General features: G+C 38.6%; 1 protein-coding gene across 1 annotated transcript in view; it reads left to right on the top strand.

The window, feature by feature from the left end:
- LOC123629047 (neuronal membrane glycoprotein M6-b-like) overlaps positions 1–20,755 on the top strand; it is a 102,366-nt gene that overhangs the window by 16,856 nt on the left and 64,755 nt on the right. The window lies entirely within an intron of this gene.

Genomic DNA, 20,755 nt, shown 5'->3' on the forward strand with positions numbered 1-20,755 from the left:
TATAAAAACTTTATGTTTCAAAGGCTCACTGCTGGACTCTGTGCCACCTTTGGGTGGTGCAGAGAGTAGTTGCTGGCTAGCTAATAAAGATTCCTGATTTGGCTCAATTCGGTCTTTAGGTGGTCATTTCTCACATCTCAGATCATAACATTTGGAGGCCCCAGCGAGATCCTACCCTAAGATAGGGCACCTGGTGACCACTGGTGCCTGGAGACCAGGCGCAGAGTCGACTGTCTTCCCTAGGGAAAGGTCTCTGAGAGACGTTCCTCAGCCCCGGGCAGAGGCTTGATAATGCACCAGCCCTGACACCTTCAAAACTGCAAATTCTTCTGGATGAGTCTTCTGGGTCTGTTCATCGGTGAGTTTTTTTCTGATCTGTTTCTGGCTCTGGAATTGTCTGGCACCTCAGGAGATTAGCTGGATGCAGCTTCACTCCTAAGGTGGGTTCCAAGAGGTGAGATGTCACCTGGAACTTACTGTCAGCATCTGATTCTGTTTCCCTTTTCCTGAGCCCTGGTCAGATTCTCGAATCTGATTCTGTTTCCCTTTTTCTGAGTCCTGGTCAGATCCCTGAATCTGATTCAGTTTCCCTTTTTCCTCAGGGGAGTCCTTGGACGTGAGGCGTCACCTAGAACTTGCAAGTCCTAGTTGGATTCCTGGTACTTTCTTTCGGATTACTACTTTCATTTCTCCCGGCTTCGATTTCCATTTTGGTTTCACCTATCATCTGGGTCCTAGGTTATAGTTTCAAACTTTAAAGAATTGTGCGCACTTATCATTGGGATCCATGATTGTGAGTTTCCTACCTGTCTTTTTCCTAAGGCTGTCTGGGGTGGTAGAACTGTGTCTCTCTCTCTCTCTCTCTCTGCCTTTCTCTTTGTGTGGTCTTCAGATCTTTTTTAGGTGGCTGAAATTTCTGGTTTTCTGTTTTCTTTTTCCAAAGAGTGGAAGGCACCCAAGAAGGGTGAGAACAGGGCTACTTCGTGGAAATTCTGGTTCTGGTTTCCTGGTATTCTGGGTTCTGAGTGGTTAGTACCGAGCCAGTCTAATATGTCACCATCCGCTCTTTTGGGTTGTTGGTCCTGTTGAAGCTTCAGTGTCTCTCTTGGATTACATCTTAATTATTTGTAAGTGTGAAACTGTGTGACTAAAATGTGAAATAGGGTCTCGATCTAAGGTAATAAGGCCAACCCCAGGACTGCCCAACGCACCCTTCCGCTGCCACCCACCAGGCACAGCATGGTTGAGAATGATACTGTCTGTCTTTGTGGAGTTCTTTTGAGTGATATTGGCCAATTGTGTTTCTGTTTGTTCTGGTCTATCTGCTTGTGCTGTCTGTCTTTGTCCTTGTGCCTCACAAAAGATAGTTCTTTTGTGGCCAGTATGGACCAGTCCCAGTCTTGTGTCAAATGTAGTCCGCTTAGATGTTAAATTTTGTCTAAGTCAGAGGTTATTTAAAGGTTGATCCAAAATATAGATTTAAAAGGAAAATAAAAACAAGATAGGAAGTAACCTGTAAAGTAAGAGATGTAGAAAGACTATGAATATAGAAGCATATTTTTGGTAAGAAAGGTTAAACAGAGCAGAGAATAATATTGTATAAGAAGGAATCTTATATGGTAAACTTTTGTTCTAAAATGAATGTTAAGACAAAACAGAAAGTTTTAAGTATGTTGTGAGTGGTCTGTGCAAGTTGAGATAAGGTCCATGAAAGGAAATTTAAGCCTCTGATATTTGACAAACTTTCCAAAATCAAAATTCCAGTCTTTTTGACCTCAAACTAGCTTTTTTATTGAGACCACTGAAAGTCTAAGAAAGACATATTGGGCTTGTTTGGTATATTAAAACTATACCGGAAACATTGTCAAATAGGAAATGGTGTTAACTTTCTTGGGATTATATTTGTATAAACATGTTATTAATATATGTTCTAAATTGTAAAATACTGATATATCTTCACATATATTATCAGTAATAATTATGGTTATTATGTTATGTTGTTCTGCCATAAAATTAACCAACTTTGTCAACTGTATCTCTACCCATGGCTATTCTAAGAGTTTTGTCCTCTGTAGACAATTCCTGGCCCTGACAGGCAAACTCCATTTGCCTTCCCCACCATGAGCCTGGAGTGGGACCCAAATGAGGAACGAGGTAAGGAGGCTTTTGATCGGTATCGCCAGACTCTGCTAGGAGGCATACAGTCAGCGGCTATATTGACTTTGCCACTCAGTCGGCCCCTGATATTAGGAGAAAGTTACAGAGATTAAAAGGATTTGAGGAAAAATTGCTGTCTGAGTTAATAGAAATTGCCTAGAAAATTTATAGCAACAGAGAGGATCCTGAGACTGCCCAGTCTAAAAGATGGCCAAAATTCTCATATCTCCTATGGTAAAACAAAAAAAATACAAACTGAAAAAGGCAAGAGGCCCAAAAGACCAGAGGGAATACTAGAAGGAGGAAGACTAGCCTAAGCCATGACCATTGTGCCTACTGCAAAAAACATGGTCACTGAAAAAACAAATGTCCTCACAGAAAGAAAGAGATGGCGAAGCCTGTGCCAGTCCTCATGGAGGACACAGACTGATGGGGCCGGGGCTCCATTCTGATAAGGCCCCAGGAGCCCAAGGTAACTCTGAATGTGGGGGGCAAACCTATAGAGTTTCTGACAGACACCAGAGCCACCAAGGATCAAGCCACATATAAAAGGGCTACTGAGGACCTGCTAACAGAATTAGCTCAGTTGGGCTACCGTGTTCCAGCTAAAAAGGCTCAGCTTTGTACCCAGACAACAGCCCACCTAGGGTACGAACTAAAGAAAGGCAAACAAACTGTCTCCACCAGTAAAATTAAGCTATCCTAAAGATCCCAGAGCCCCAAACTAAGAGACAAGTATGAGAGTTCCTGGGGGCAGTGGGGTACTGCAGACTCTGGGTCCCCATGTTTGCTGAAATAACAAAACCCCTATATGCTAGCATAGGGGAAAAGGGGTATGCTCTGATCTGGACTGAAAATGAGACTAAAGCCCTCAAAAGCCTCAAACAGGCACTTGTGAGTGCCCCTGCACTGGCCTTGCCTGATTTGACCAAGCCTTTCCAGTTATATGTTGCTGAAAACCAAGGGATAGCTAAAGGGGTCCTAACTCAAAAACTAGGACCCTGAAACAGACTGGTTACATACCTGTCTAAAAGGCTGAACCTTGTGGCATCTGGCTGGCCAGGCTGCTTGCAGGCCATTGCTGTGACCACCATCTTGGCAAAGGAAGCCTCCAAGCTCATTTTGGGGCAGGACTTGTGTATGATTACTCCCCCACTCAATGGAGGCTCTACCAAAAAGCATCCCCCCAAAGGTTTGGCTTTCCAACTCACATATAACCGAGTACCAAGTGCTGTTGCTAGATTTCCCCCAGGATTCACTTCTTAAAGACAGCCTCCCTCAACCCTGCCACCCTGCTTCCAGACAATGAGCTGTCAGAGCCACTCCATGACTGTCTCAAAATGCTTAAGTCTCTTACCAACCTGAGAGCTGACCTCACTGATCCACCGTGGCCGGACCCCAATGAAGAATTATACACAGATGGGAGCAGCTACGTCTCAGAAGGAGTCAGGTATGCAGGGGTGGCTGTCATAACCGCAGGATGGGTTATCTGGAGACAGGCTCTCAGATATGAAACCTCAGCCCAAAAGGCTGAACTCATAGCCCCAACCCAGGCCCTAAGATGGGGGAGAACCTTTACAATAGCACATGTACATGGGGCACTTTACCAAGAGCGAGGACTGCCTCCCCAGTGATGAGAGACAATGCTGTCAGTGACGAAACAGCCAGAAAAGTCACACAAAAACCAGTGGAGCCTCTCCAAATTCTCCCTGTTCTGCCAGAACGGCTCCTGCCAAACTCCACAAACTGCACCAAAGAAAAAGTTAAATTAAGAAAAGCCCTGAAGACTAAAAGTGATTCAGGAGGTTGGAAAAATCCTCCCAGACAATTGGGTCTTAGTCCCTGAACATCTATGAGAAGACCTAATCAAGAAAATACGTCAGAGCACCTACCTTGGCAGCACCAAGTTAACCGAACTTCTCCAGAAGGACTATTACATTCCTCAGCTACATCAGATGGCCCAGCAGGTAACAACGAGATGTCTTGCCTGTGCACAAGTCAATTCAGGTAAAAGGCTAACGGACTAATCCTACTCCTGGGACCAGGTTAAAGGGACAAGCCCCAGGAGAACAGTGAAAAATGGACTTTACAAAAGTAAAACAGACAAATACAGATTTCAGTACTTGCTTATACTCATTGACACTTTCTCTAGATGGGCAAAAACTATTCCTATGAAATCAGAGACAGCACAGGTAGTTGCAAAAAGTTAGTGACTGAAATTGTTCCCCAGTTTGGCCCCCCACTTGCACTGGAGTCCGACAATGGCCCAGTGTTCATTGCCCAAACAACTCAATTATTAAATTACACTGTGTTTATAGGCCTCAGAGTTCAGGACAGATAAAAAAGGATAAAGAAAACTTTAAAAAACATTAAACAAATTAAAACTAGAGACTGGCACAGACTGGGTAAGCCTCCTTCCCTTTGCCCTACTAAAAACCAGATACACTTCATATGTTAAAGGCATAACCCCATGTAAAATCATGTTCAGTTGACTAACCCCACTCCTGAGAAAGCTCTATTTCAGGTACAGCCTGGAGACCTGGTCTGGGTAAAACAACTTCAGTCTGCCAGCTCAGAGGCCAGATGGACTGGACCCCTTCCAGTGACCTTCACTACACCAACAGCCTTGAAGTTTGCTAGAAAGTGTCATTGGATCCACCACATGTGGATCAAGAAGGCAACCCAGATCAACTCCCCGAGAAATGGATCACCCGACCCACCGAGGACCCACTAAAGATAAGACTTTCCAAAGACTCCTCTGGTTCCTCCTAGTTATCTGTTTTAATCCAGCAGATGGCACCCCCCACTAGCCTATAAACTATACTTAGGTGCTTACAAAGACAATAAATGACACTGTCATAATTAGACAGACCTGGAGAGCCTTAACAAAGGCTGGGCTAAAGCCTGTCCAAGCTCCCCACCCCTCTGCTGCCTCTAAAGACATATCTCTGAATGGCCTCCCCCCTCCCCCTGCTCTTCTTAGGCTGGCAGAAAAGACTGCCCTTTAAACACAAAATTCCACTGTGTACTTAAAAGATAAATCCTTAGACATAAGCTAAACACCTTGTTTACTTAAAACATTTATGTAAAGGGCAGGGTGGTGCAGATAGCCAGAAAAAGGTTAAAATAGATTGTTTATAAAATCATTTTGATAATATATATTGATATATTTAACAGTACTATAAACACTGAAAAAAGGGGGATAAGTTTAAAAGCACTTGTCATCTCTAGCATTCCTAATCCCTGTAGAATACAACACTTTTGTCAGCCGTAACAAAACCAGTTATTCCCGTTCTGCGGACACTGCTCCTTGGCCCCTGCATCATAAACAGCCTAATTTCTTATGTTAAACAAAGAGTTCAAGCTGCCAAACTTATGGTCCTCCAAACCCACTATCAACGTGTCTGTGATGTTAATACCAAAGAATCAATGATTTGATTCCTCCTAAAAACCTGTGGGGAATGTTACAGTCTCAGTTTTGTGCTGAAAAATCAGTAATCTGCCATTCTGCTTCTGTAAACCTGCTTGCTCCTGCTTGCTACCCCCAACACAGAAATTCCTAAGTGACTACAACACCCATGTTCTACGTAAGATGATTACAGCCCCCACATTTTGCATGAAGCTATTATGACACTCATGTTTTGCGTGGCAGAGCCCAAACTGCCCAGATCCGGTTACACCAAAGATAAGAAAATGGTATCATGCTTCTTCAAAGCTTTTTGTACACGTGCTTGCTCTGTCTTAGTAATTGTCCACCCACAAACTTACAATATAAAAACTTTCTGTTTCAAAGGCTCACTGCTGCACTCTGTGCCACCTTATTTGGCTCAATTCGGTCTTTAGGTGGTCATTTCTTGAATCTCAGACCATAACACTTACGAGCATCAGTCAGAGCTGAATTAGATTTTTCTAAATATTTATTTTAAATAAAAATTATTTTTTATTTATTTCTTAAAATGTCAATATCTGACATCTATAAACAAAATTTACAAGCATTTTTTTAAAATAACGCATACATATTTATTTTTTATTACACTCTTTTTTGCCCCTTAGTTCCTCATCAGTAAATCTGATGTCTTCTTGCACTCTTAAAATCTTGTAGATAAATGCTAATAAAAATATATAGCTGGATAACTTTGAACTTTTTACTCTTTAACTTTCTCTCAAGTTTTTATGAAAAAAAACCCTGTTTACTTTAAATAAAGATAGTAACTTATATAGACAGTTAATTATACCAGGGATAGTAATTGCAGAGAAACACAGGTTTATGTATAGGATAATGAAATCACAAATCAATAATGGGGTGCAAGGTAAGAACTGTGGTAAAGGACTAGCTATAGATAATGATAATAATTAGCCACTATCCCCCTATTTGCTTCTTTATAATTGTCACACCTGAGCCACATAGTTGGTGTCCACAAAGATTTTTAACTTCCTCCATCAATAACATCACCTTTTCATAACTTAAATGTAGTTTTAAGATATCTTCCAGGCCCCATATTCCAGTGGACTGACTAACCCACTCAGACCAGTGGCCCAGACCAAGAAACTGACTCACCTGGAATTGTGACCCCAGGCACTGGAGCAACACAAGGTGATTTCTACATCCCTATAATTTTGCCCCAATTAATGAACTTAATCACCTAATCCCTTGCCTACCAAACTATCCTTAAAAACCTTGTCTCCCAAATTCTGGGGGAGGTGGACTGAGAAATTTGTCCTATCTCTTCACGTAGCACTGTGTAAAATAAACTCTTTCTCTGTTGTAAACCCTGCTGTCTCAGTGTATTGGCTTTCTCTTTGGCAGGAGGCAATGAACCTTGTTGGGCAACAACAATTACAGGTGTGATTTTTTTATATATTTCAAAAGTTGTTACAATTTATCTAAATGATAAATTTAATATGACATGTATTGTCTTGTCTTTAATAGTATACAAATAAATTTACTTTATTTAAAGATATAGTTAAAAGTGTCGCTGCTCAACTGGGTATTGCCTGCTGCTCAAAAGGAAGCCAAATTTTGCAAGGGACAGAGTAAGGAGAAAGGAGAAGTTTCTCAAATCCTTCTCTCTGAAAATTTTTGGGTGAAGGTTTTTAAAGATAGTTTGGCAAACAAAAGTCTAGGAAATTGGGTCTACTGATTTTGTGGAGACGAACCAACCCATAGGGTGAGGAAGCAGAGATTACCTTCTTATGCTAGCTAAGTCATTTCTCAGATAGAGGGTTGCAAGACCTGTTGGGTCAGTCCCTAAGTATAGCCACGGGTCCTGTTGGATTGAGTGAGTCCACTGGAATGCAGAGTCTGGAAAATAAGACCAGTCTTAGAATTTAGTGATGTTATTTACAGGAGTGATTAGGGAAGTACAGATCACAGATACATGATTCCTAAGCAGGAAGTAATGACAGAAAGGCAAGCTATGCCTATACTTCTATAGAATCCAGACTTCTACCATGGTTCTTACCATATGACTCTATATTACTTTAATATCGATGGTTTCAGAATCTTTAAATTATACCTATTTGTATGCCTAAACATATGCAAATATAGATTAATAATTCCTTTATTAAACATTGTTACCTATATAATGTCCCAAAAGAGTAAATAAATGAGTCTTTCACATAATATAACTAAATTATTTTTCCCAGATTAGTAGAGGTTCCTTTTGCCACCAAATTATATCTGTCAGTGCTTCAGCATATTCTTAAATAATTTATTAAATAATTTTGGTAGCAATGTCCTTGACTTTCCTGACATATTTTATTTGTTAATCTTTAATAATGATATTACATTCACCCTTAAATTTTAGTGTCTTAAAATTATTTCACCCTTAAAATGTAGTACACTCCCCTAAATTTAAGTTCCTAGAAATTAAAACTCATAAGATAAAATAATCACCCTCACCCAAATTTGTCAGCTTGGATAAGTAAGAAAGTAACCATTTATAGTATAGTGATAGTAAATGTACTTTGAGGAGGTCCACAAATTCAGCACTCTTTGTAAACAAAGAGTTTTCAAACCTCAACAAAATTCTAAAAGGTTGGATAACACATACATAACTTATGGATGCTTTGCTACTATATAAAGAGCAATAAAAATGTATGTGTATATATATATAAAAGTCATTAACAGAGCAAAGGCCCAAAAATCTAATGGTTATACTTTAGCTGATCACTAAAAAGGCAATATTAACTAAGTTAATTATTCCTATACTCACAGTAAAAGAAGATTCAAATGGAAACATTAACTGTCAGAAATAAGCCACTAATTTGAAAAACAGAAATAGGAAAGCTTAGGTTGCCATTATATAAAGATAATATTTGGTGCTCTCAGAATGACCAACCGATATTGACTAGTCATTTAAAATAGAGTTGAAGACCAAGGCCTTCATTACCCTAAAGGTGGGCTAAAAAAATCAACTCACTATAAAGCATATTAATAATAGAAAAGGCTTACAAATTTATTTACCATGTGTACAGAGAAAATCACAAAGCAATTGCCCAATATTTCAAGAGGGTCCAGAAGCTTATATTAATATAACCTCTTGAGGTTACAAAGAGAATGGGGGCTTGGATTCTGCTAAAACAGCTTATGGGAGTGGGAAGAATATATTTTATATATATATGTAATATCTATACATATAGATCTGAAGAAATGAAATTTTATATCTATCCCAAAACTTACACATGAATATTTGTAGTGGAATTTGTTGTACTAACTAAAATGTGGGAACAACCCAAGTGACTATCAAATGATGGGTAGATAAATACATTGTGATATATCCATAACACAGAATTTTTTTCCAGCAAAAAAAGAATAAAGTTTTGATACATGTTACAACATGGATGAACCCTGAAAACATTATGCTGAGTAAAAGGAACTACTCACAGCAGTCCACATTTATGATTCTTTTTATTTTAAATGTCTAGAATAAGAAAATCTGTAGAGACAAAAAGTAGATTAGTGATTGCCTAGAGAAAATAGAGAGTAATTGCTAATGGATATAGAATTTCTTTTTGATGGGATGAAAATAATCAATACCACTGATTGTGGTATTGACTTCACAACTCTGTGAATATACTAAAATTCATTAAAGGATTAGCTAAACTATAAATTTTAACCCATGGAAGAAATATGTACAGTAAATTGTAACAGTATATTATTATGTATTCTGTCAGTGAGTCATATTTTAATTAGGGAAATATTTATTTCTAATGATTTCCATTGTGTGCCTAAGGCTGATATGTTTGAATAGATATTTTTGACTATAGAAATAGTTATTTAATTAAGTCAATAAAACATTTATTGCTGGAAGATGGAATAAAAAAATCTCCTGTTCAGCATTCCGGTCATTTTTAATCCCTAGGTTTGTTGTCAAAACTGCAAGGAGGTTTTGGTCTATGTCTGTTTGCTTATGAATCCAATTATTGAGACCATAAAGATTGCCAAGGAAGAAAGGAATTTTTAACATGACAGACATCTTGTCAAGAGAATGGGAGATGCTGCCTCAAATCCATCTCTCTGACTAAGGGATACCATGAGCTTTTAAAGGAGGGGCGATGTGCCTTGGGGCAGAGATGCCTTATACCTAATAAGAGGCTAATCTTGGTGGCAAGAGGTCTGCCCAAGGGCCTTCAGAATCTCTGCTCCTTACAGAAAATTAGCAATTTCTAGGAAACAATTCAAAAGGTCAAGTAGTTAGTTAAGGAAGAGGATTATAAAGAAAATACAAAGAACATGTAGGGGTTATTGAAATTTGTTCATAGAGCCACTTACTGGCTTTACAAGACATAGGTGGGAAACTAAAACCAACTAGGTCTCTGTCTTATCTTACCAATGTAGTATATTAGATATGTAAATTTATACTTAATAATGTACTTTGCCAGGTTTTTGCTTCATAGTAAAAAGCAATATTTACATACCAATTTCTTTAAAGAAATGGCACTCCATGGTCCATCTTTATTTAAGATAGAAAAAATTATATACTAATTTTAAAAGCCAAAGGGAATAAGCATTGCAAATGTTGTAGTAATTAGGTTTTGTGAAAAGTCAGTGAGTTCTCACTGAATGTGACTATATTTTTCTAAACCTAAGCTACTTGCTATGGCATGATACCACACAACATATATAGGTTTCTGTCCCATCAGAGATGAAAGTCTTTTTGGAATATAAGACAAACACATGGATGCTTTGGAGAAAAATGTTATTGCGTGGTAATATACTGGAAGAGAAACCTAAGATGTGGTGAGAATTCAACCAGAAAGTCTCCCACAAGCTGTAGCTTTTGAGTTGTGCCTTGAAATGAAACAGAAGAGTATTAGAACAAATGGGAACGGAGGAAGAGTGAGAAATAAACTGGTCCAAGAAACAGAGGCAAGGTGGTACATGGGGCTAGCTGAGAGGAGCATGGTGGATGAACATGGCTTTTGACTTGGCAGAGACCAGGATGATCCATGAAGGGTGGTGAGAGCCAGCTCCATCTAGCGGTCAGGGATTCCATGGGTAGATTGGGAAGGAGCTCCATGAAACGGCTAGTTTTGGATATATAAGCCTTGGCCTGAGATTTGAGATGAGAGAATGAAGAGGTAGGAAAGCAGCTAGATAGTTGTTGCCACTACCCAAGCCTGAGGCTGTGCAATGTTGAGGAAAGGGGCAAGGATGGATTTGACCTCCTGATAAACAACCCCACCACATACACATTTATTTGGTGACTAATTGAATGTGGGGAAGTCATAGCTAACAAATATGTATTTTATAGTGAGAGAATGTGTACAGTGTATAGAGTATGTGGTGATGTGGGATTATAGTATTAGGACCATTACATAGATGTTAAGAGGGGTAGAACTTAGATAACTTTGCATAGTGACATAGCTGGCCAATGGCAGAGCTGGAATTCTGAAGTTTGGAAATGAAGATGCTGGAAGATGAGTAATGCCTTGATGGTGAAATAAATTACGAATATATTTTACCCTAAAATATAGTATTTTGACATGGTGGACTGACTCAGCAAATCACAAAGTCTCTTTTACCTCCCCACTTCCACCACTGACACTACCCCAAAAGTCAACTTTCTTTAACTTGCTTAGACCCAAACCCACCTGGGAGAACTGCTGTTCTTTTCTTCCCCTCCCTGTAAGACCAGGAATGTTACCACACCTGCATGACTCTTTAAGAAGATAATGTCCTATCTCTGAGACTCCTTCAAATTCCAAGGGGAAGTATTTACCAGTTAATCTTTGTTACCCATATAGTCATCCTACCTAGTAATCCTTTATTGCCCCAGAACAGAATTTCTCTTTCCTCCCCTGTCCAATAACTTACTTTATGAGAAAGGCATATAAGTTTCTAAACTCTGTTGGGGAGTTGAATCTTCATTCTGAGGATTCCTGTGTATTCAAGTTAAATAAATTTGTATCTTTTTCCTCCTAGTAATCAATCTGCCTCTTGTCAGTGATTTTTTCAGCAAATATTTACGAGGCAAGGGCCTTTGCTCCCTACAGCTTGGTGAAACTTTAGGGAGCCAGGGGACTTTGATTCTTTCAGTGGGAAGGAGAGCCTTGGGAAGGATGAGGGAGACATCTGATGGGGATTGGGAAGACGAGTTTAATTTAGCAGATTGAGTTTAGAAGGATGTGAAACATTTAAGTGAAAGTATGTTTATGTATAAATATATGTGTGTATGTGTATATATATACATGTATGTATGCATATGTTGATCACATGTACTTAGATATCTGAATATATTTATGTGCTCTGTATTTGTCTGTATCTCTGTAGATATTGATACATACACATGCTTTCATTTATAAATACACATAAATATACTATCACTTCAATGTTACATATCACTCTAAATGTAAAATATTCCAAGCTAAATTCAGCTTTCATATTCCCATCAGTAACCCCCATCTTTTTTCCCTATATGTTTGTATGTACACATGTGCATGTGGCTATACAGTTATATGCATTTTCATACATCACATACATATGTATACATTTACCATTATAAGCAAGGCATTGCAACTTAGAAATCCTGGCCTAAAATTTAAAATTGAGGATTTTGGACCAAGAATCACTTGAATGTATTAGAAAGGGTGACTTTGTGAAAGAGAAGCCTTTTAAACATTCACAGATGGATTGCAGGGAGAATAGGTGGTATAGCTAAAACTAAGGAAGAAAGGCTGGGATAGGTAGAATTCTTTCTTATTTGAGCAACTGTTTGGGGCAGTGTTTGACTCCAAGTAGGAGCCTAACAAATGTCATCTCAATGTTTGTCAGTGTTTTGTAAAATATATTTATTGTGCCCCTACTATGCACCAGGCAACAAGTGAAGAGATGGAGATACCGGGAAATTTCAGTCATGGTGACAGCCTTTCCATAACCTTTAGGGAGATAGGGAGATCATGTGTAAACTGCTAGCATAACACACTGAAGTGAGAGAGAAGTGGGACTATAGTTTCTCCATATGGGGAAACTCAGGTGGCTATAGGTGGCCACCTGGCAACACGGGTCACAGGGGAAGGGTATCAACACTGAGTCTGGAGGTTTGGGTCGTACAATGCTCAGCCAGGTATTCCCTGAAGGAAAGTATTCCAACTCTTCTGTGGCCTTGTCAGGAATAAGGTATTTCACAAAAATTCCTTAGGCAAATAAAGCGTATGTCTAAAACTTTTAAACAAATTATTATATATGACTTATTAAGCTACCATTTTGATAGGGTTCATCTTGGAAATTTTTTAAATCCATGGATCATTCTTTCATGTTGTGTCTCAACATTCATCATCACCTTTACTACTAATGAAATAATCAACAGAGTGGACAGAAAACCTGCTGAATGGGAGAAAATATTTGTAAACTGTGCATCTGACAAAGGACTAATATCCAGAACCTACAAGGAATTCAACTCAACAACAACAAAAACCAAGTAACCCCATTAAAAAGTGGGCAAAGGACATGAACAGACATCTTTCAAAAAAACACATGCAAATGGCCAACAAACCAGTAGAAAAATATTTCATATCACTAAGCATCAGAGAAATTCAAATTAAAACCAAGATGAGATACTGTCTTACATTAGTCAGAATGGCTGTTAAAAAAAAACTTGAAAAATAACAGAGGCTGGCAAGGATGTGGAGAAAAGGGAACACTTATACACTATTGATGGGAATGGAAATTAGTAAAAACTCCATGGAAAGGAGTATGGAGATTCCTCAAATAACTAAAAGTAGAAGTACTGTTTGATCTAGCAATCCCACTACTAGGTATCTATCCATAGGAAAATAAGTCATCATATCAAAAGGATAACTGCACTTACATGTTTATCTCAACACTATTCACAATAGCTAAGATATGGAATCAATCTAAGTGTGACTTAATGTAAGATTGGATAAATAAAATGTGATATATATACACAGTAGAATATTATTCAGCCACATAAAGAAATGAAATCATGTATTTTGCAGCAATGGCCATTAGCTTAAGTGAAATAACTCAGAAACAGAAAAGTTAAATACCACATGTTCTCTTATAAGTGGGAGCTAAATAATGTGTAAATGTGGACAAAAAGTGTGGTATAACAGACATGGGAAACTTGGAAAAGTGAGAAGAAGGTGGGAGGGTTGAAAGATGAGAATATACTTAACGAGTGCAATGTGCAATATTCAGGTGATGACTACAACAAAAGCCTAGACTTCATCACTATGCAATATATTCCTGTGACAAAACTGCACTTATACTCCTGAAATCTGTACAAATAAGAAAACAAAATTAGTGATTAAAAAAATTTTAAAAATTTAAAAATTCATCATCAAACCCAATGGTCATGAAAATTTCGTTTTATGTTTTCTTCTAGAAGTTATGTAATTTAATATTTTATATTTAGTTTTGAGATTCATTTTGAGTTTTTGTTTGAGATGTGAAATATGTGATTAAGTTAATGATTTTGAATATAGAGGCTTAGTGGTTTCAGGTCCATTTGTTAAAAAGATTATACTGTCTTCACGCAATTGTCTTATAACTTGATCAAAGTCAGTTGACTATATTTGTGTGGTTAACATTGTCAGCCTGACACAGAAAAGTGACCCCAGTGCTGGGAGCCACTTGAAGTCCACGTGGGTTCTTGGCTTCATGCAAGAAAGAACTCAGGAGCAAGCCAACAGTATAAAGTGAAAGATTTATTCAGAAACTATAGAAAATCTAATCCACAGACAGAACAGAAAAAAGTTCTTCCTGCAGAAGAGAACTGGTCCCCTGGTTCTTCTATCCTTCTATTTAAGCAACAGCTTAATTATAGGCTAAATAGGAGGAAGAATGTTTATTAACTTGTCCTGCCTCTAACCGATTTTGATCAAGTCAGTTTGAAACTGTGTGTAGACACTTCCCAATTCAGTTAGGTAATGCTACAACAATGCCCAAAGCAATGTCCAAAGCAGTACCTAAAGCAGTAACTGACAGTTCGTTATCCCAAACCCAGTTAAAGTGAGGCAGAAATCTCAATCAAGCAATGGAGGTTTATTAAGCCAAAGTTGAGGGTGCACCTAGAACAAACACGAACTACAGACAGACCTGGTGGCTGTTTTTCAGAAGGGGAATTTGGAAGCTTTAATATTTAAGGGCATATAGAAAGAAGGTAAAAAGCAGAGGGTGCCTAGGCGTGAAGCAAAATTATCACATTCTTGTGAGGCCCAGGAAATCTACACTGCACCTTAAATAAGGGGAACGTCAGTAGGAAAAAAGAGAGTAAAGTAAGCATCAATAATGTAGATGTCCCTCGGTAGGTGAAAGAATGATTGATTTTGTCCTGTCTCTGTTCTTTTACTTGTAAAGATAAATTTATAACTCATTATAGTGTGCAATTGAACAGAGTTTAGTTTGAGATCCTAGACATAGTTACAATTTACATGTCCTTGTTTATGGGAGGTCAGAAGGAAATTTCCTGATTAAGTAATCCATGTGGCCTATTCTGAAAACATGCAAATTGTTGTTTTGCATAAGGAGTTGGGGGAGGGACCTTGAGATTTTTTTATTTTCTTTTTACAACATCTAGAATCTCTATTCTGTTTTTAATTTATTCACCTGTTTGTTTTTTCTTTGCCAATACCACAAAGCCTTTATAATAGCTTTATAGCAAAATTAGGTAGTGTCAATCCTTTGAATTTGTTTTTTTTCCCTACCAGAATGATTTTGGCTATTTTAGTTCCATTGCTTTTCAAGAAGAACTTTAGAATTAGCATGACAGTATCCAGAGAAAAGCTTGTCGTCATTTTTCAGTGGGATTCAGTTGGCTCCAAGATCAAATTGGGTACAATAAAGTCATTGTTTTGAGTGTTAGTTTTTAATATGGGCTTTATTTCCTAGAAGACCTGGAATTAGGAGAGGCCCACACTGAGAGATGATCCAGGCCAGTGAAACATCAATTAACAGGGAAAGAGGGCCTGGGTGTGTGCTGTAGATGAGAAAGCAAGACGGAGGTTGGAACCTAAGGTTTGAGAATATATTAGAGAAAACAAAGAAAGATAATGGCTGAGCCAGAATCAGTAATTGGAGACTTGGTTCTACAAAGATGGATGTTGGTCCCAGTGTGGTGGCAGGCAGAGCTGAGCACCTGGCCTGGGGAAGGGAGACAATGTCTAGGCATCCAGTATAGGCAGGAGGCTATGACAGCTCTGCTGGGGCGTTGGTAGGATGCAAAGCACATGACCCTTCGCTGTCACATTCAGTCCCTTCCTCCTTCTCCTCCTCCTCCTTTCTTAGGGCAGGGGGAAGGCAGGAATGCCTGGGCCTTCCAGAGCCAAGCTTAGCCCCACCTGGTGCCTGGCTCCATCTTGGCCCTTAGGAGAGCCCTGACACTGAATCTCCCTGGCCTTGTCTCAGGAGCCTTGTAAACCAATGAGCCTGGGTGATAATTAAGGAACTGGAGCTTGTGTGAAGGGAAGGTGCCATTTTGAGTGTCCTTGGTGGTTTTGAGTTGCCATTAAAGGGCTCAGTGCCCTTTCAAAGAATTCATCATGAGCCAGGTAAATCTTAATTTCTGCCCCCTTGAATTGAGGTGCAATCCTTTGGAGAATTAATATTTAGTGGCATGGAACACAAATCATTTCTTTTGCCAGCCTCTTAGAGACTTACTAGATTGATGTATTTTTTTTTTTTTTTCTCACTTTTCAAATGTTCCAGTGTGGTTTGCTAGCCTGAGCCTGTTGCAGTTTTGGAACTTTCCTTTAGTAAAGACAAAGGTGACAGGCACAGCCTTTGAGAAAGGTGAACCGAAGTCATTGCCCGCATCCCATGGTCTCAGGGCAATCAAAGTGTCCATGTTGCTTTTCACTCTTTTATTCCCCCTTTTTATTGTTGGAGATGGGAAACATAAATAAGCATGGAAGAGGTGTCCCCTATGAAGAATACCTCTTAATAACTGTTTACAATAACTGGATTTCTTTAATTGTCAATTCTTCCATAGCAGCATTGGTTGGAAGGGTTCAGGGTTTGTAGGTATGTGTGCTAACCAAAGACTTTAGTTGCAATTTAATGACAAGAAAGACAGTGTTTATTACAGTGATTCAATAAATGATTTCTAATAAATTTTTAACCAGTTGAGAGGAGGCTTGCTTTAAGAAAATTGAAAAACAGACAAGCAGCTTTGAGGGAGGCAAATCCTTGAATTTCAGACACTGTTGCTAACAGCAGCCTTGCTTGCCCCACACTGCCCCCAACCCTTGCTTTTAAAAAGCAGAAGCTTAAAAGCCTCTATTGTGCAGGGGAGTGGAATATGCTAATTCACAGCACATTTCGCATCAGAGTCTTTTTTAGTCCTGTCATAGCTGATATATGAATGGCGATAATGAGAGGAGAAGGCGACATTATGAGAGTTCTGCGGTTTGTTATTGTGCAGGGAGAAAGGGGATGAATAGGGTGGCAGCTCCAGTCACCCATGAAGCCCCTCGGATCTGTGGGCTGTCCGGAGTTGAGAGGGTTCTCACGGGTATGCTCTGCCCAGGCCCCAGGCACTGCCTCTTGTCATCTTCACCAGACAGCCACATTCTACCAGGGACTCCGCCAGACTCCTGAAGAAAGCTGTGTGCTTAAAAGGAAGATATGTACCAGGGTAGGGGAGTTTTGCAATTGGGTGGAGGTGTGGGCTTCCACCTCCTTGATGAAGCATAGCGAAGAACAGAAAAATTGGTTTTTGAAATGGCAGTGACAATTTTATTATGCCAAGACTGTGACTGAAGTGTTATCTACAAACATGTGCCTTTAAGGCCATGGCTTGATGTGATTTAATACACTACAGATTGTACTTACTATATTTTTGTCAAGTCTTCAGCTTATTTGATGATTGCTTTCACCAGATAACTAGGTATATAGCTAAGTTTTTAAGTATTAAACTTTGATTTTTATGGGGAAAATTTAGCCAGAATTTCTGGCTAAATGACAATGAGATATCAGTATTGGATATGGAATCCTATGTTCAGCAAGGGTAGAATCATGTTTTCTTTCCTGTTCTAAGTAAATGATTTCTACACAGCAAAGTTCATTGATTTAATTTTTTATGGGCACATTTTATTCCAGTTTGTTTTCTGAATGTGTCAATTTTATAACTAAAGGAAATTACTTAGATTATAAAACTGCCATTAAGACCTGCAAAAGTGCTTCCAAATTGAAATTTCTTATAACGGACTGGAGGAAATTTGTATTTTTTTCATGAAAGTGAATTTATACTATTGTTTGAAGCTAGAAAAATGAATGTTAACTGAATTCTAGGTTTGTAGTTAGCAGTTAGTAGAACTGATGGTACTATAATTTAGGTGTGAAAAAAATGCAAGATAATTTCATTGCAATGATGTCTAATGTTGTGGTTTTTTTTTTAAAGAATTAAACATTGTATCTTTGCTTCCCTTGATGAAAACTCTGAAAAGCTAAACATCAATATGATACCCTTTCTACTATAAAAGTGGGAAGTTATTTGCATTCACAAACTTCCCTAGCTAGAAGCTAGAGTTTTCATTCATCCACCTCTATAAAGTAAGTCACATATCCATATGCACGCAGGTATTAAATGATGAATAGGGGAAATGCTCTTTGATATTGACCATGCAATGATTTTTGGATGTAGCATCAAAAGCTCAGACAACAAAAGCAAAAATAAACAAGTATGACTACATAAAATTAAAAAGTTTCTGCACACCAGTCAACAAAATGAAAAGGTATTCTATGGAATTAGAAAAATATATTTGAAAACCATATATCTGATAAGGGGTTAATGTCTGTTAAAAGAAAAATTTAGGAATGTTAAATTTAGCAGAGTTTATTTGGGCAAAGAATGATTTATGAATCAGACAGCACTCAGAACCAATAGAGGTTCAGAGAACGACCTTGCAGTGTGAGCAGTAGCTTTTGTAGGCCAGACACAGAAGCAAAGCAGAGAAATCACTTAATTGGCTACACTAGGCATCTGTTTTGTTTGGGCATGGTGTGATGAGTTGGCTGCCTATGATTGGCTGAAATTTGGCTATATGTGATTGGCTAAAAGTCAGTTGTATTTTTTTTTTTTTTTTAAGGCTGGTCAAGTGAAGCAGTGGGAGTGGAGAAGGAACAAATGAATCTGTAACTGGTTGTGATCAATTAGTTGTAAACACCACTGCACCCGGACTAACCGGTCAATTGTATATTATACTCCTAAATTAGGTTTCAGGTTGTTTACATGTGAAGTTAGGTTGTAGTTCACTGTGTAGGCAATCTCAGACCAAATTTGTTAATCTAATTGTAAGGTTGGTGGGGGGCCGTGTAGCCCCCTCCCCTGCTACAACCCCTCTGTCTAAGCAGTGTGTCAGCTCCACTTTTCTGCTTGAACAAGCACCTGGCCCCACCAAGCCCCAGCCACATCCTGTGACTGGCAGCTCACCCAAGGCCCACGCTGTCTACCCAACCTGGAGACATCCTGTTGCAGCCCCAGGGACATCCTGCTTACGGAGAACTTAGTAATCCACTTGAACAAGCACCTATGAAGCAAGCCCCCTCCACTTATCCCCCTCACCGCATATAAAAACCCTTGCCTCTGTCCCGGAGGACTGCGACTTGCTGAGTCCCTGGTTTTCTCCTCCTGATTCCCTGGTTTCCCCCGGGGACCTGGGAGCACTCCAATAAAGCCTCTTAACACTTTCACCTCTGTCATCTTTCTTTCTCTGGCGCCGACCATCCAGAAACCCTACACTAGTAAGTCTTCCCTTTCGGTCAGCCTCTCACTTTTGAAAGATTGACTAAAACTTTGAGCATTGCACTGCTTTCTGTCACTATCATAATGGACTCACTTGGTTTCAGAATGCAATTCAGAATTTAAGATATTAAGTCAGTTGTTTGCTTCTTTACATCCTCTTTATGATTTTGTTGTTCTAACTGTAATGGGACCATTTGACTTATAAAAGATGGCTGTATATGAGCATTTAAGACTCCTGAGAGGATATTGTGATGTCTGTCAGGATAATAATACCGAGAGACTGAAGTATACTCCTTAATAGAAGCTAAAATAAATCTAAAAAATTACAGTCAAATAAACAAATAAAAATGAGCCAGAAGAGGTATCTACTTGATTTAACCAAGTACCTTTGTTTTCTTACAACTAAGTTTCTACAAACCAGATGTATCTATCAAAGTGCAACAGGATTTGTTAGCCATTGCACACACTCCCCCTATTCACCCAACAGGGAGACCAAAGCAATCCTTTATCTAAGACAACCTTAATAGGAGAATTTTTAAAAGTTTGCTGAGCAACTTTAGCTTTTGCAGTAGAGGCAGCTACAGTTGTGACAAATTTCTAATAATAACCTTATTTATATTTATGTCAAGCCAGGGAAGAGAATTCTATCAAAAGATGCCCATTTAAAAGAATTTATGCTGCCTGACAAAATCCTTTTTATTTTATAGTGAGAATTAATAGGTATAGGCAATATTCAGTTTCTAATTGATTATGGAGAAATAATGGTTCCATTAGAATCCCTAATTGACATGACCCCTTAATTTTCATTTACTGGGACTTGCAGCTACCCATACACGTGTTTGATTATTAAATTCCTCATAGATAAAAATAAATCCTGGAGGGACACAACAGACCATTCCCTTTGGGACTCCTTGTGCTGCCTTAGGGGTCACCAATAGGGAAGAACTGGTAATGCTTTTTCAAGGCTTCATGGCTGAATCATTGCATAGTTGGAGGCTACTCTCAATTAAGGGATTAGACTTGTAAGTTTGTCTATAAACTGTAAAACTGTCTTTTCCTTTGGCTTTCTTATTCCATTTCTGGCATAATTTTTGTGCAAAACTCTCATATAGGTTTTTCCTAGTGTTATATTTAAATAAGGAATCTAAATATGTAAATCTAAAAGTTCTAACTCAATAGAAATGCCAAGTTGTGCAATTTGGTTAAATACTCACACCTCCAATACCAGTGAAATTTGTTCAAGGGTGAACTAGAAGATCACAAAAGTCATTTATGGATTTAGGTTTAACAGGACATATTGAACATTCAGTTAAGTTCCCTGTGGTAGCTACCAATTATGAAATCTTAATTATCACATTATCTTGCCATGTAAAAACAACAACAAAAAAGAA

This window comes from Lemur catta, chromosome Y (genome assembly GCF_020740605.2).
Source record: "Lemur catta isolate mLemCat1 chromosome Y, mLemCat1.pri, whole genome shotgun sequence".
In the NCBI taxonomy this organism is placed as follows: domain Eukaryota; kingdom Metazoa; phylum Chordata; class Mammalia; order Primates; family Lemuridae; genus Lemur; species Lemur catta.